Source organism: Delphinapterus leucas, chromosome 4, assembly GCF_059928025.1.
Source record: "Delphinapterus leucas isolate spDelLeu-1000000601 "Yukka" chromosome 4, BTC_Dleu_Yukka2, whole genome shotgun sequence".
NCBI lineage: Eukaryota > Metazoa > Chordata > Mammalia > Artiodactyla > Monodontidae > Delphinapterus > Delphinapterus leucas.
Genome location: NC_143132.1, coordinates 107920993 through 107937774, shown reverse-complemented (window position 1 = coordinate 107937774; position 16782 = coordinate 107920993). Strand labels below are relative to the sequence as shown.

Genomic DNA, 16782 nt, shown 5'->3' with positions numbered 1-16782 from the left:
GCTGATACACACTTGTATAAATAAAAAGCTCCAGATAGTATAATAGAATAAGAAGCTACATGTCAACTTTCCACATCTGTCTGTCTGACCAATGAGGATGACAGTCACACAGTTTAAAAGATCAGAAATTCGGGCTTCCCTGGTGGCGCAGTGGTTGAGAGTCCACCTGCCGATGCAGGGGACACGGGTTCGTGCCCTGGTCCGGGAAGATCCCACATGCCGCGGCGCGGCTGGGCCTGTGAGCCATGGCCGCTGAGCCTGCGCATCCAGAGCCTGTGCTCTGCAATGGGAGAGGCCACAACAGTGAGAGGCCCGCGTACCACAAAGAAAAAAAAAAAAGATCAGAAATTCGAGGCTTGAGTCAGGTAATCTACAATGCAATGACAGATGCTCCCAAATATAAAAACAACCACTGATAATGGATACAGAAATATTAGGCACCATGTAGAATGGGTGGATTTGGGTTAAATTTATTTTTTAGTATCTCAGTGAACATTTAGAAAACTATTCTTTATCGAGTGTTTTGCATAATACATTTCCTTTTGATATGTCTATATAATTTATGTACTCAAATAGAATCAAAAGAGTGGGCATAAAATATACAAATATGGATGAAAAAGGGAAAAAGGTATTCTGTTTCATTTTGTTTGAGCATGGGGCTGGTTTTAGAGGAAATGTGCAAACCTGGCTTCATCAAGTTTTTAATCTCTTTGAGCTTCAATTGCTTCAAATGTAAAATGGAAATGTAATAATACCACCGCATAGGACTGCAGTAAAACTCGAATGCAGTAATGTTGGTAAAATGCCCAGCATGGAGCCCAGCACATAGTAGGCACTCAATAGAGTTAGGTCTCTCCCTGGGCCCTCTGTTGTTGGTGTGCCCAGCAAGACCCTGTCTGAGCATAGTGAAAATTGTTGGTTGTCTGCCCAGCAGACATCCCTCCTCAGGTATCCACATTTTCATGTGGGTGATGACCCTTCCCCAGACTGCCAGTTGACCCAGAGGAAGGCTGCTTCCTTTCCTTTTGCTGGACCTCGTTCCAAGGTGGGCTCTGGGTTGTGTTAAACTTATCAGCCCATCTTTTCCTTAGCTAGAGTCACTGGTTCGTGTGACCAAAGCAGCCTAATTAGAGTGATTCTCAGGGGTCTTGGAATACTGAGGCAAAAGGGCCCTGCTCAGTATGGATAAAAAACCACATGGCCATAAATACTACTGAGAGCCACCCTAATGCGACAAGGGAAACCAGCCTGGGGATAGCAGAGCAGAGAGTTAGAAAAAAGCTGATCCTCAACAACTTGGTTCTCTTTTATAATTTAAGGACTTTCAACTGAGTTTTCAATAACTTACTCCATAAAAAAAGCCCTGAAACCTAATTGATACACCAAGAAGTTTGAAACATCCTCATTTCTCAGTGAGGAAAGCTACAACCCACAGCTCAAGAGGATTGCAAAATAAAAAGCTAATAATTCTCAAATCTTCAGACTTTTTATATATTATAGCTGACTGAAGGGTATCTGTAACTTCTATCATATCTTTCTATGTGTTGCTGATATGTTTTATTGTCATATATCAGAATTAACGTCTACCATAATTGTTTCTGATACATAAGAATCACTTCACTTTAGCTATTCTAAAGTTAGAATAAATTGGTTCTATCAAATAAATCTACAAGGCAGATTAATTTCCTTGTTTATTTCTGCATACATTTTGTAGATCATTCATCCTGGTACATTCACTGGAAAAAAATCAGATGTTCACGGGAATGTCATCTATGGAAAGGATAAGCAGCTAGTAACAACTGCTTTGAGAATTTCCTAGGACATTGCTGTAGCCTGAATGTTTGTGTCCCCGCAAAATCCATATGTTGAAACTTAACCCCCAAAATGATGCTATTAAGAGGTGGGGCCTTGGTAAGTGACTAGCTCATGAGGGTGGAGCCCTCATGAAAGGGATTAGTGCCCTTATAAAAGAGAACCCAGACAGCTCCCTCACCCCTTACACCATGTGACAACAAAGCGAGAAGGTGGCCTGTCTATGAACCAGGAAGAGAGCTCTCACCAGATAACAAATCTGCCAGAGTCTTGATCTTGGACTTCCCAGGCTCCAGACTGTGAGAAATGAATGTTTGCTGTTTAAGCCATCTATGGTATTTTTGTATTTTTGTTACATGTCTATGGTATATTTGTTACTGCAGCCCAAATGGACTAAGACAGCCATATTCTATGATAAAATTTGTGGGACTTAATTGACAAGAGCAAAACGTTAAAAATTTTAGAAAAAAGAATCTTTTTCCAAATTTTAATTTTTTTAATTTATGTCAGAGGGATATAAATTAAATGTGGGATATCCCGCATTTGAATATGGGGAATGCTCATATTCAAACTACTAAGCCTTTTTTAAAGGTTGACTAATAAGATTGTCAAAGGAAATCCCAGATGTCAAAGGAAACAAACCATTGATGATGTAACTTTTAGCTTCACAGATGAATATATAAGTGAGGTATCTAGGAAATATGCTCAAGCCTGGAGTTTTATAGTTCATTTAGATTTCTTTCTTTAAATTTGTTTGTTGCCTTACTCCAGACAAAATTTAAGGCAACGGGTTTACTTATTCTCATTTTGAATGTTTTTAAATGAATTGGAATGCATTCCCCTGTTCACAAATCCTATAGAATTTGACCTATGCAGGAAGAGCACTGTACTCTCTGCTCCTCATAAATGCTGCCTCCCTCTCATCAGGACAGAAATCACCTCTTTAATTACCATTTAGTATTAACCAACAGAAGAATTACAAACTGATGGGTTGGAATCACCAGGTTTTAGCAGGAAATAGTGGGCACCATGTTTAGATTATGTTCAGAGAAGAGGTGCAAAATTTTTTTTAACATCTTTATTGGAGTATAATTGCTTCACAATGGTGTGTTAGTTTCTGCTTTATAACAAAGTGAATCAGCTATACATATACATATATCCCTATATCCCCTCCCTCTGCGTCTCCCTCCCACCCTCCGTATCCCACCCCTCTAGGTGGTTACAAAACACCGAGCTGATCTCCCTGTGCTATGCGGCTGCTTCCCACTAGCTATCTGTTTTACATTTGGTACTGTGTATATATGTCCATGCCACTCTCTCACTTTGTCCCAGCTTACCCTTCCTCCTCCCCGTGTCCTCAAGTTCATTCTCTACGTCTGTGTCTTTATTACTGTCCTGCCCCTAGGTTCTTCAGAACCATTTGTTTTTTAAGATTCCATATATATGTGTTAGTGTACGGTATTTATTTTTCTTTCTGACTTACTTCACTCTGTATAACAGACTCTAGGTCCATCCACCTCACTACAAATAACTCAATTTCGTTTCTTTTTATGGCTGAGTAATATTCCATTGTATATATGTGCCACATCTTCTTTATCCATTCATCTGTCGATGGACACTTAGGTTGCTTCCATGTCCTGGCTATTGTAAATAGTGCTGCAATGAACATTGTGGTACATGACTCTTTTTGAATTATGGTTTTCTCTGGGTATATGCCCAGTAGTGGGATTGCTGGGTCGTATGGTAGTTCTATTTTTATTTTTTTAGGAATCTCCATACTGTTCTCCATAGTGGCTGTATCAATTTACATTCCCACCAACAGTGCAAGAGGGTTCCTTTTTCTCCACACCCTCTCCAACATTTATTGTTTGTAGACATTTTCATGATGGCCATTCTGACCAGTGTGAGGTGATAACCTCATTGTACTTTTGATTTGCATTTCTCTAATGATTAGTGAAGTTGAGCATCCTTTCATGTGTTTGTTGGCAATCTGTATATCTTCTTTGGAGAAATGTCTATTTAGGTCTTCTGCCCATTTTTGAATTGGGTTGTTTGGTTTTTTTGATATTGAGCTGCATGAGCTGCTTGTATATTTTGGTAATTAATCCTTTGTTAGCTGCTTCATTTGCAAATATTTTCTCCCATTCTGCGGATTGTCTTTTCATCTTGTTTATGGTTTCCTTTGCTGTGCAAAAGCTTTTAAATTTCATTAGGTCCCATTTGTTTATTTTTGTTTTTATTTCCATTTCTCTAAGAGGTGGGTCAAAAAGGATCTTGCTGTGATTTATGCCATAGAGTGTTCTGCCTATGTTTTCCTCTAAGAGTTTCATAGTGTCTGGCCTTACATTTAGGTCTTTAATCCATTTTGAGTTTATTTTTGTGTATGGTGTTAGGAAGTGTTCTAATTTCATTCTTTTAAATGTAGCTGTCCAGTTTCCCCAGCACCACTTATTGAAGAGCCTGCCTTTTCTCCATTGTATATTCTTTCCTCCTTTATCAAACATAACGTGACCATATGTGCGTGTGTTTACCTCTGCACTTTCTATCCTGTTCCATTGATCTATATTTCTGTTTTTGTACCATGCTGTCTTAAATACCGTAGGTTTGTAGTAGAGTCTGAAGTCCGGGAGCCTGATTCCTCCAGCTCTGTTTTTCTTTTTCAAGATTGCTTTGGCTATTCAGGGTCTTTTGTGTTTCCATACAAATTGTGAAATTTTTTGTTCTAGTTCTGTGAAAAATTCCATTGGTAGGTGGATAGGGATTGCATTGATTGTGTTGATTGCTTTGGGTAGTATAGTCATTTTTACAATGTTGATTCTTCCAATCCAGGAACATGGATTAACATCTTTAATTTCGTTCATCAGTGTCTTATAGTTTTCTGCATACAGGTCTTTTGTCTCCTTAGGCAGGCATATTCCTAGGTATTTTATTCTTTTTGTTGCAATGGTAAATGGGAGTGTTTCTTTCATTTCTCTTTCATATTTTTCATCATTAGTGTATAGGAATGCAAGAGATTTCTGTGCATTAATTTTGTATCCTACCACTTTACCAAATTCATTGATGAGCTCTAGTAGTTTTCTGGTAGCATCTTTAGGATTCTCTATATATAGTATCATGTCATCTGCAAACAGTGACAGTTTTACTTCTTCTTTTCCGATTTGGATTCCTTTCATTTCTTTCTCTTCTCTGATTGCTGTGGCTAAAACTTCCAAAACTATGTTGAATAAGAGTGGTGAGAGTGGGCAACCTTGTCTTGTTCCTGATCTTAGTGGAAATGATTTCAGTTTTTCACCATTGAGAACGATGTTGGCTGTGGGTTGTCATATATGGCCTTTATTATGTTGAGGTAAGTTCCCTCTATGCCTACTTTCTGGAGGGTTTTTTATCATAAATGGGTGTTGAATCTTGTTGATAGTTTTTCTGCATCTATTGAGATGATCATATGGTTTTTCTCCTTCAATTTGTTAATATGGTGTATCACATTGATTGATTTGTGTATCTTGAAGAATCCTTGCATTTCTGAGATAAACCCCACTTGATCATGGTGTTTGATCCTTTTAATGTGCTGTTGGATTCTGTTTGCTAGTATTTTGTTGAGGATTTTTGCATCTATGTTCATCAGTGATATTGGCCTGTAGTTTTCTTTTTTGTGACATCTTTGTCTGGTTTTGGTATCAGGGTGATGGTGACTCGTAGAATGAGTTTGGGAGTGTTCCTCCCTCTGCTATATTTTGGAAGAGTTTGAGAAGCATAGGTGTTAGCTCTTCTCTAAATGTTTTATAGAATTCGCCCGTGAAGCCATCTGGTCCTGGGCTTATGTTTGTTGGAAGATTTTAAATCACAGTTTCAATTTCAGTGCTTGTGATTGGTCTGTTTATATTTCCTATTTCTTCCTGGTTCAGTCTCAGAAGGTTGTGCCTTTCTAAGAATGTGTCCATTTCTTCCAGGTTGTCCATTTTATTGGCATAGTGTTGCTTGTAGTAATCTCTCATGATCCTTTGTATTTCTGCAGTGTCAGTTGTTACTTCTCCTTTTTCATTTCTAATTCTATTGATTTGAGTCTTCTCCCTTTTTTTCTTGATGAGTCTGGCTAATGGTTTATCAATTTTGTTTATCTTCTCAAGGAACCAGCTTTTAGTCTTATTGATCTTTGCTAGCATTTCCTTCATTTCTTTTTCATTTATTGCTGATCCAATCTTTATGATTTCTTTCCTTCTGCTAACTTTGGGGGTTTTTTGTTCTTTCTCTAATTGCTTTAGGTGTAAGTTTAGGTTGTTTGAGATGTTTCTTGTTTCTTGAGGTAGGATTGTATTACTATAAACTTCCCTGTTAGAACTGCTTTTGCTGCATCCCATAGGTTTTGGGTCGTCGTGCTTTCATTGTCATTTGTTTCCAGGTACTTTTTGATTTCTTCAGTGATCTCTTGGTTATTTAGTAGTGAATTGTTTAGCCTCCATGTTTTTTTCCTGTAATTGATATCTAGTCTTATAGTGTTGTGGTCGGAAAAGATACTTGATACGATTTCAGTTTTCTTAAATTTACCAAGGCTTGATTTGCGACCCAAGGTATGATCTATCCTGGAGAATGTTCCATGAGCACTTGAGAAGAGAGTGTATTCTGTTGTTTTTGTCCTATAAGTATCAATTAAGTCCATTTTGTTTAATGTATCATTTAAAGCTTGTGTTTCCTTACTTATTTTCATTTTGGATGATCTGTCCATTGGTGAAAGTGGGGTGTTTTTAATGTCCCCTACTATCATTGTGTTACTGTTGATTTCCCCTTTTATGGCTGTTAGCACTTGCCTTATGTATTGAGGTGCTCCTATGTTGGATGCATAAATATTTACAATTGTTATATCTTCTTCTTGGATTGATCCCTTGATCATTATATAGTGTCCATCTTTGTCTCTTGTAATAATCTTTATTTTAAAGTCTATTTTGTCTGATATGAGAATTGCTACTCCAGCTTTCTTGTGATTTCCATTTGCATGGAATATCTTTTTCTATCCCCTCACTTTCAGTCTGTATGGGTCCCTAGGTCTGAAGTGGGTCTCCTGTAGACAGCATATATACGGGTCTGGTTTTTTTATCCATTCAGCCAGTCTATGTCTGTTGGTTGGAGCATTTAATCCATTTACATCTAAGGTAATTATCAATATGTATGTTCCTGTTACCATTTTCGTAATTGTTTTGGGTTTGTTATTGTAGGTCATTTCCTCCTCTTGTGTTTCCTGCCTAGAGAAGTTCCTTTAGTATTTGTTGTAAATCTGGTTTGGTGGTGCTGAATTCTCTTAGCTTTTGCTTGTCCGCAGAGGTTTTAATTTCTCCCTTGAATCTCAATGAGATCCCTGCTGGGTAGAGTAATCTTGATTGTAGGTGTTTCCCTCTCATCATTTTAAATATGTCCTGCCACTCCCTTCTGGCTTGCAGAGTTTCTGCTGAAAGATCAGCTGTTAACCTTATGGGGATTCCCTTGTATGTTATTTGTTGCTTTTCCCTTGCTGCTTTTAGTATTTTTTCCTTGTATTTAATTTTTGATAGTTTGATAAATATGTGTCTTGGCATGTTTCTCCTTGGATTTATCTTGTATTAACTATTTATAGTTGATGAACTATTTCCTTTCCCATATTAGGGAAGTTTTCAACTATAATCTCTTCAAATATTTTCTCAGTCCCTTTCCTTTTCTCTTCTTCTTCTGGGACCCCTATAATTTGAATGTTGGTGCGTTTAATGTTGTCCCAGAGGACTGTCCTCAGTTCTTTTCATTCTTTTTTCTTTATTCTGCTCTGCGGTAGTTATTTCCACTATTTTATCTTCCAGGTTACTTATCTGTCCTTCTGCCTCAGTATTCTGCTACTGATCCCTTCTAGAGAATTTTTAATTTCAGGTATTGTGTTGTTCATCATTGTTTGTTTGCTCTTTAGTTCTAGGTCCTTGTTAAATGTTTCTTGTATTTTCTTCATTCTCTTTCCAAGATTTTGGATTATCTTTACTATCATTATTCTGAATTCTTTTTCAGGTGGACTGCCTATTTCCTCTTCATTTGTTTGGTCTGGTGGGTTTTTATCTTGCTCCCTCATCTGCTGTGTATTTGTCTGTCTTCTCATTTTGCTTAACTTACTGTGTTTGGGGTCTCCTTTTCACAGGCTGCAGGTTTGTAGTTCCTGTTGTTTTTGATGTCTTCCCCCAGTGGGTAAAGTTGATTCAGTGGGTTGTGTAGGCTTCCTGGTGGAGGGGACTGGTGCCTTTTTTCTGGTGGATGAGGCTGGATCTTGTCTTTCTGGTGGGCAGGACCATGTCCGGTGGTGTGTTTTGGGGTATCTGTGACCTTATTATGATTTTAGGCAGCCTCTCTGCTAATGGGTGGGGTTGTGTTCCTGTCTTGCTAGTTGTTTGGCATGGTGTGTCCAGCACTGGAGTTTGCTGGTCGTTGAGTGGAGCTGGGTCTTAGCATTGAGATGGAGATCTGGGAGAGCTTTCGACAATTGATATTACGAGGGGCCGGGAGGTCTCTGTGGACCAATGTCCTGAACTCGGCTCTCCCACCACAGAGGCTCAGGCCTGACACCCAGCCGGAGCACCAGGACCCTATTAGCCACATGGCCAGGTACGTTTGGAGTTTCTTGCCTTTTGGGAAGTCTGAGGTCTTCTGCCAGCATTCAGTAGGTGTTCTATAGGAGTTGTTCCACATGTAGATGTATTTTTGATGTATTTGTGGGGAGGAAGGTGATCTCCACGTCTTACTGCTCCGCCATCTTGAAGGTCTTCTCTCCAAACTCCGGAATTCCACACTCCAGAGGCCCTCCTTTCAACGTGCTGCCCCTCCGCTTCTGCCTAAATGACGAATCTTTATTTACTTTGCCACTCTGTTCTGACAGCATGTTACAAGTGGAGTGGGTACTGAGGGGTGTAGCTGGACCCCCAAAATCCCAGCATTCCCTTCGGGACTCCACCAACATGGCGGCACCCATGTTGCAGTTCTTTACCTCAGGCAGGTGGTTTGGTGCCCCAGGTCCTTCAGGAGTCTTGCCCCTGCGGCTGCTGTGTGAGGCCCACTCTCAAGAGGTGCAATTTTATGATCCATATTCTACATTATTTCTTGGAGTGTCAGCAGGTGAGAAGCTGGAAAGACTTGACGTAGTGATAAGAGGATTACAGAGAAATAATGAGGATAGTGAAGTATTGAAAGATAAGAAAGCTATTCATTGCCTGAAGCAAGTCACTTGGCCATTCTTATCTAAATGCAAAATGAACATTTGCTGTCTTGCCAGGATTAAAGAGCACATGTCTGGTGCAGGAAGAAATAATATTAAAAGTATACAGCATCATGTAGCCTCCCCCTCTGTAGTGGGGAGCTGAACAAGGAATGAGCAGAATCCCCAGGACAGCCTGTGTTTGCCTGTTGGAAAAAAAAGCACAGCATTCAGATCTTTACTGCAGGGAGCTTTCCTTATTTGCAAGTTCTGCAAATGGGATTTTTAGGTTCTGGAGTTTTATTCAGTTTGAGACAAGGTGAAAGATGGAGCGGGAGGGTGGCATCACAGGGGAAGGTAGGAAAATGTCACAGAACTCAAACAAGTCCAAATAAATTGTCTCTCAACCCTCACCTCCACCCACTGATTCTTTTAAGATAGGGATTGAGCTAAAGACGGCCAAACCTTTTTTAACCAGTCCTACACAGGTGGCCTAGTACCTCACTTCGGAACTTAGGGGTACTTACCAGCTACTGCTTTTGTTCAGGACCTTTGGTCTTTAGGTAAAAGTGAGGCTAAAAATGTCCCACTTCAATAACCTTTTCTATGTTTCAGAAAAAGTTTCGGAAATCACATCTGGGCAATTTCAAAGGCTCAGTTCAAACTGTCGGGTCAGGGAAAACCAGTGTGTCAGAGCAGGGAGGCTGAGGACCCTGTGCCCTTAGAGAGGGTGTTCTGGGAAGCTTCAGGGTGAGGTTGGTGTATTGTCCTTGGAGACACACAGCTCTATTCTGGGGTGAGAATTTGGAACAAGGTTTAATTTCTCCAGATAGGAGAGGTTTTACTGACTTGGCTTGGTATGTGTAATCCTTCCTAGTCTCTTGAATGTGGTTTGTTCTGATAGAGAATCATTTTGGCCATCGCCCTGATCCAGAAAGCTTATTCCTAGCAAACTATCTTGGGAAGACCACTCTGTTTCTAAGCTTCAACAGGTCACACACAGACTCAAACCCATTTTTTGGTTCTTTTTTCAAAGAATCATCAGATTTGAGGTCTTTCTTCAAGGAAGCAAAAAGATAGCTCACATTTCCCAAGTCATTCATATACATCATGAACTATAAGTCATCGGTGTATGAAATGCAAAGGGATGGAGAGACCCACACACAAGGCATCGTACATTCACAAATACACAATGAGGTCAATTAAGTAAATGCCCTGTTATTTTTTCGTCCCCAACCCACCTTCTTCCACAGTGTGCTGTGCACAAAGCCTTCCAGGATGACCACTTCTAGCTTCAAAGCTAGAAGTGGCCTTACCGACTATCTGCTGAGAAGCTGCCCAAGTGGCCTTTTTGAGTCTCAGGTTCCTCATCAATAAAATAAGGATTAAGATATTACCCACCTAAACAGTTATTATAAAGATTACCTATATCTGAATTAATGTCAGTCTGTTCATTTGTATTGAAGAAACTGAGATTCAGCAAGGTTGAAGAACATGTCCAAGTTCATGACAGTGATAGGACAAAACCCAGAGTCTCCCGTGTGGTCTGGAAGGCAGATGGAGCCAGGCTGTCTTCAGACAGTCGGCAAACCTTTAAGGATGAACATGGCATGACTCCATTTATGGTTATGAGTTTCCATTCCAGTGAGAAAAGGTGGTCCTCTATCTCCAGATAGAGGAGCACTGAGAGAGGATTCTCCACAGCCATGATGGCAAATGACTGATGAATATCCAAGAGGAATCCTCTAAGCCACAGAGGCACAATTATAAACCACCACCACCACAAGCTTCCGAAGTTAAAGTAAATAAACAGCTGAAGTTAGATAAATAACAAACAAACAACTGGTCTGGAGTAAAAATTGTACCCGTGTCTAGACGTGTTTTTATTAGTGTTTATGACTCCTCTGTTGAAACCAAGTCTCTGCATTCTACCAGTGCCCCAGCCTCCACATGGTCCCCTCCCAGTAAAAAAGATCAACCATTTTTGACCTTTAAAAGTGGAAATTGCGTTTAGTTAAACCTAATATTTGTGAATTAACCTATAACATGTTAGTGTTTTAAAGTGGTGCTTTGCTGTGTTAGGGAATCTTCTTTCTTTTTTAAATTATGAAAGTATGATAACACATTTACAGGGGACTTGAAAAATATAGAACAAAGTTACATACAGTTCCACTACATATTACAATGATTATTTTGTCTATTTACTCTCAGGATTTTGTAAGCATATCTGAAATATTTACAATTGTTAACAATATTCAAGTTTTTAATTATTCCTTAAAACAATGAACTCCTAGCCTGTTTCCTTATCTAGAGTAAGAGGAAACTACACTGAATTATCTCTAAGGTTTCTTTTGTTTTCATCATTTTGTGTCCATGTGGCCAGATTAACTTGAGTACATTTGACCTGATAAAAACACTCATTTCTGCATATTTGTATCTTTAGTCCCTATGATTTATTGTTCATGCAGTATAACCACTTGCGTACAACTTTCAAAGTTCTAGGGAACGTTTCACATGTAAAAGGCTTAATGTGAGCAGCCATTTTTTTGCATGAGGGCCAACTGAAAAAATAAACAAGTTTATCAACAAATTTCTTTCACTCAAAATAAATAGTTTTATTAAGTCCTTTCACATAAAATACATATTTTTAAACAGATGACCTATGTTACTGAAAAGAATATCAACTTTTTTTTTTTTTTTTTGGTAACTAAAATGTTAGAATCTGAGCTTATTTGAGAAGAAACAACCAGGGCCACATCCTGCTTACTTGTTACTCAGTTTGTGTTACTCTTTCAGATTCACAAATTGGTCTTCTCATATCATCTCATGTCAAGCTTTGAAAGAATTACACAGGATCAATACAGATTCACTTTACAGATGGGAAATTGGGATACTCAGAGAAACAAAGTTGACTTGCAGCTTTTATAGAGGCCAGCTTTCTGACAGGAGTCCAGGGAATAAGAGAGAGCGCAGGCTGCCTGGGGGCTGTGGGTTATATAATAATGATTTCAACCTGGAAAGGAGTGCACAGGAAGGATTTAACCAAGTTTTCCCATAGTTTAGAAGTGTTTCTCAAACACTGAGATTTGAGAGCTAACGAACATAATACAAAGGCCCAGGCTCATTGAAGTAGACTAGAACTTGGACCTCTGCATTTTCTTCAAATTCCTCTAATTCATACTAAAGTGTGTATGGGCTTGTGTGTGTGTGTACATGCATGCATGCATGTCACAGTGACTGTTTGCACATGTACTAAAGCAAATAAAGGTTAAAGTATAGCATGAAGCGCTAAGATTAGATGACAGAGCAGAAGAGGAAATATGGGAGGAAGTTGATACTCACTGACATGGCTTACTTGGGGATGATATAAAGCAGTGTTTCTCAACCTTTAGCCTGTACTAAAATTGCTTGGAGAGCTGCTTAAAACAGAATGCTGGGCCCTACCCATGTCCAGAATTTGTAATTCTGTACATCTGGAGTAAGACCCTAGGATATGCATTTCTACCGGGTTCCAGGGGTTGCTGCTGGTGGTCTAGGGGCCATACTTTAGGACCAGCCGTGTAGACAAGCACAGCGAGCGGCCCTGAACCCTGGCAGCACACTGGAATCATCTGGGATGAGACTGATGCCCAGCCTCACCCCCAGAGATTCTGATATAATAGAACTTCCGTGGAGTCTGGATAGTGTAGTTTTCAAAGCTCCCCAGGTGTTTTAATGTGTAGTCAGGGTTGAGAACCACTGGTGCCAAGGCTTCCTGGAAAAGCTGGCGAGTCTGGGCTCCAGGAGCCACATTCAGTCCTGAGTTGCCGGATTTAATCAGTTTGTCTGCATGTCCTTTCCCAGGAGCAGGTGAAAGCAATGCACTAAATGATCTTCCTAAGGGCCTTTTCCCCACTCAGTATCGAGGCTCTGACTAGGATGCTTTAAAAACGCATTTCCTTGATGTACAAGTAAAACAAGCATTTAAACTCCGTTGATTTTTTTCTTAACAATGCTGCCCTCTAGTGTCCTTTTGGTAGAATTATGTTAAAAACCCACCTCAGCTATCAGTACAGTTATTTCCTATTATGTTAGATAGCTAAAAACTTGGGGGATTTTTCTCTGACATTAAAAAAAAAAAAAAAAGAAGTGGGAATTCCCTGGCGGTCCAGTGGTTAGGGCTCCGCGCTTCCACTGCAGGGGGCACAGGTTCAATCCCTGGTTGGGGAACTAAGACTCTGCATGCCCATGTGAGAAAAAAAAAAAAAATTGAATATGCATTAAATTCAGTTTTACTTTGTGGCAACGTGAATCTCTAACTGTGGCCTCTACATTCTCTGCATTCCTCCCTGCATTCCGTGCTGCAGCCTCCTCCTCCCAGACTCCTTTCTGCATTCCACCAGCCCTTTCCTGCAGAGTCAGTAGCCAAACAAATCACGGAGCAAAGAAATTACCCCTCAGCTAAAGTACCTGGGGCATGAGGGCATCTTGCATAGGCTCTTCCACGCTCAGAACTGTTCCTTCTCACCTTTTCCTCACTTCCCACCTCTTTTTCACTTGGTTGATAGTTTATTGAGAATTGAATTCATCAAACAGGGGCTCCCCTGTCTTCCTATGATGAGTTCTCCAAACCTCCTGAGGTCCCACCATCTTGCCAGAAGTGTCCTTCCCACCCCCAGGAGTGTTGTTCTCCTCCATCTCCCTGTGTCAAGTCTCTCTCCCTCCATACTCCCCAACCCTCTAGCCCACATCCTCAGTAACTCCCCTATCTAGATCACTCCCAGTGGCATACAGGCTTACTCTTACATCTTCCAGTTTTAAAATAAAACTCTCCTTTGACTCTAAGTACCCCTTCAGCTGCTGCCCTCTTTCTCTGCTCCATTCATTTCCTAACTTGAGTCTACCCAGGTTGTCTCTAATGCCTTCCCTTCCCCACGCCCATTCTACCACTGGCTCCAGCCTGGCCTTGGTCCCAACGCACCACAGACACTTACAGCACTCTTTTCATGGTCTGCAGTGACCTCCCTGTCACACAGCCAAATCCTGTGGACGCTGTTTTGTGCCCTTCAGACTCGAATGCTCATGTGTTCCAGTCCTCGGGCACAGCTCCTTCTGCGAGCACTCCCTATTCTTGATTCTGAACTGTCCCCCCATCTGGCTTCCTTCCTGCCCCTCTGGCTGCAGTGACCTCTCCCCGACTCCTGCTCTGGCTCTTAGAACCTCTACTCTTTTCTCTGGGCAGACTTCCCTTTTATAGTCTCATCCACTTCCATGGATTTAAATACAGTTAAAGACTGGTAATTAATAAATAGCTCGCTTCCAGCCCAGGTTGTTCACCGTGTCATTATCCAGTTATCTCCACTCGACATCTCCCCTCAGTTTCTCACAGTCATCTCCATTTTTGGCATGTCCAAGGGGAGACCCTGGCTCTTCCTCCCAAACCTGTTCCTCGCTCAGTCTCCTGCATCTCGGTGAATGGCCAGTTATCTGGGAGATCGCCTTCATTCCTCCTCGTCCTCACTTGCCACGTTCAGTCCATCTGCAAGTCTAGGGGATACTACCCCCCAAACAGATTTTGATCCATTCATGCCTCTGTCTTTGCTACCACCTCCCGATTCCAAGCCCCCTCAATTCCTGCCTGGAGTACTGCAATACCTTCCTAAAGATCTTCCTGCTTCCTCCAGCCCCCCTCCAGCCCCACAGCACAGTCAGATAGTGTTCTGAAATGTTCACTGCATCGTCATTTCCTTACCTAAAAATGTTAGTGACTTCCCATCAAGCCCTGAATAACAGACAAATAACACGGTTTGCCCTCTGCCAACTTCATCCTGTAGCCCTGTCCTCCTTCCTGACTCAGCTTCCATGGCTTCCTGATTGCGGGAACTCACCAAGCTCTGTCCAGCCTCAGGGCCTTTGCACGTGCTGCTCCAGTGGCCTACAATCCTCCTCCACTGTTCTTCCCCTGACTGGTCCCTATTTATTTTTTGTGCCTAAACATTACTCCTCAGGGAGACCTTCCTTAACCAACTAAAATCGGTCTTCCCTCTTATTCCCTATCTCAGCCCCCTATTGGTTTTCTTCATAACATGTCACATTTTGTAATTACCTACTTGTTTACATCTCCATGTTCTCCACTCAATTCAGAACTCAAGGAGCTTTGTATCTGTTTTACTCACAGATGAACCCAGTGCCTGGCAAATATTAAGTTCTTAATACGTGTGTGTGAAATAAGGGAATGAAGGTACAGGAGGAGTACCACCTCCACTCCACCCTACCTGCTCTTGCCAAGGCCTCGGGAACTGCCGCATGGCCAAGCCACTGGCCAGTCCTGTGCTCATCTCACGTGATTACAGAATGGAGACAGGGGAGGCTCTCGGGCTCATTTTATTCTGTTAACCTCCTCAGTGTTTACCAACGTGTTTGATTTGCCCCAATATCCCCAACCCCCAGCGTAGCAGACGCCTTATAAATCCTGTTGACTGGATGAACATCTCAGCTCTGGATGAAACAGGATGTGAAAGGAAAGGGAACTAGCACAACGATGGAGATCTCCAAAGAGAGAATACTTTGGGGCAGAGATTTAAATAATGGCTTTAGACTTCCAGAAATTTTAGCACAGGTACTCATTTCCATTTGTATAATAAAAGGAAAGAAAAGGTTTCATACAACCTTTTGTATCTCATTTGCTTTATCAAGGGAGATCTATCTTCATAGATTTAGTTGCTGAGTAATAAACTGATATTTAGAAGTCTTTCTCCAAGAAAGAAAAATATTTTCCTTATAAGCCAAGTTCTACCTCTGTTGGGACTCTGGTGAGTAAAAGCATTCCCATCTTCCAAACAAAGAAACCAAGGGCAATTTTAAATGGTTTACATAAGCCAAACAAGCAAGCAAGCTAAGACCCTAACCCTCGCTGTCTCGTTCCAAATCCTGTCCCTGATCAATCAAGACAGTGATTGCTGGTGAGAAATAAAAGAAGAACACATCTACTCAACTTGAGTTTGAGAAAGGATTTGATTCTTCTGAAGGACACGTAACCTACCAGATATTAGTGGGGCAAGAAAAGCCCGTGGCCTGCAACCCCTTGGAAATGTCAAATGACCTAGCATCCTGGGTATTTGGCTGACCTGCTTTATAGAAGAAATCCAACCGTGTCTGTGACTTATCACTCAATTGAACTTGAGGTTCTCCATGCTCCCTGGTTCTGCATCACATCGGCTGGTGCCAAGAAGATTAGCTCAGCTCCACCCCTCTGGGAAGGGGTTCATTCTCCTGTTTAGGAAATATGATGTCAAGCTGAAAGAGGCTGATGAGCAAGCGGGGCGGTGCCACACGCAGGCCCCAGTGAAATGCATGACATGGGTGTGTTAGAATGAACTTTGGTCCAAAGTGGTCAAGGACAGAGTAGCCCATGCGGGCTGGGAGCCACTGTGGCTTTGGCTGTTTGTTCAGCATTTAATATGTTTATCTTTCTGCCAAACACATTGTTGTTGAGTCATCTCTATTAAACAGCCACCCTGAGTGAGTCTTAGCTCTGCAGATCCCACACACAGAGGCAGGCCTTCTATCCCCAATGACCCTCCATTCTACAAAGTCAAAACAAATGCTTTCTCTCACTTCTCACTTTAGTGAGCCCTTAAGGTCCCCATGTTCTGAAAGAGGTGAATCATGTGTTCTTTTATCCAGCCAGGAACCCTGAAGCGATAAAAGTAAAGGAAGAACTTAAAGTGGTCATTCTGTTTTTAATATCATTTCATTTCATGTTGTTGCTGCAATCTGAAAATGGAACGTCAGTTTAC

General features: G+C 41.1%; 1 protein-coding gene across 1 annotated transcript in view; it reads left to right on the top strand.

Annotated features, from left to right (window-relative positions):
- KCNAB1 (potassium voltage-gated channel subfamily A regulatory beta subunit 1) overlaps positions 1-16782 on the top strand; it is a 75639-nt gene that overhangs the window by 36100 nt on the left and 22757 nt on the right. The gene's annotated exons all lie outside the window — the stretch shown is intronic.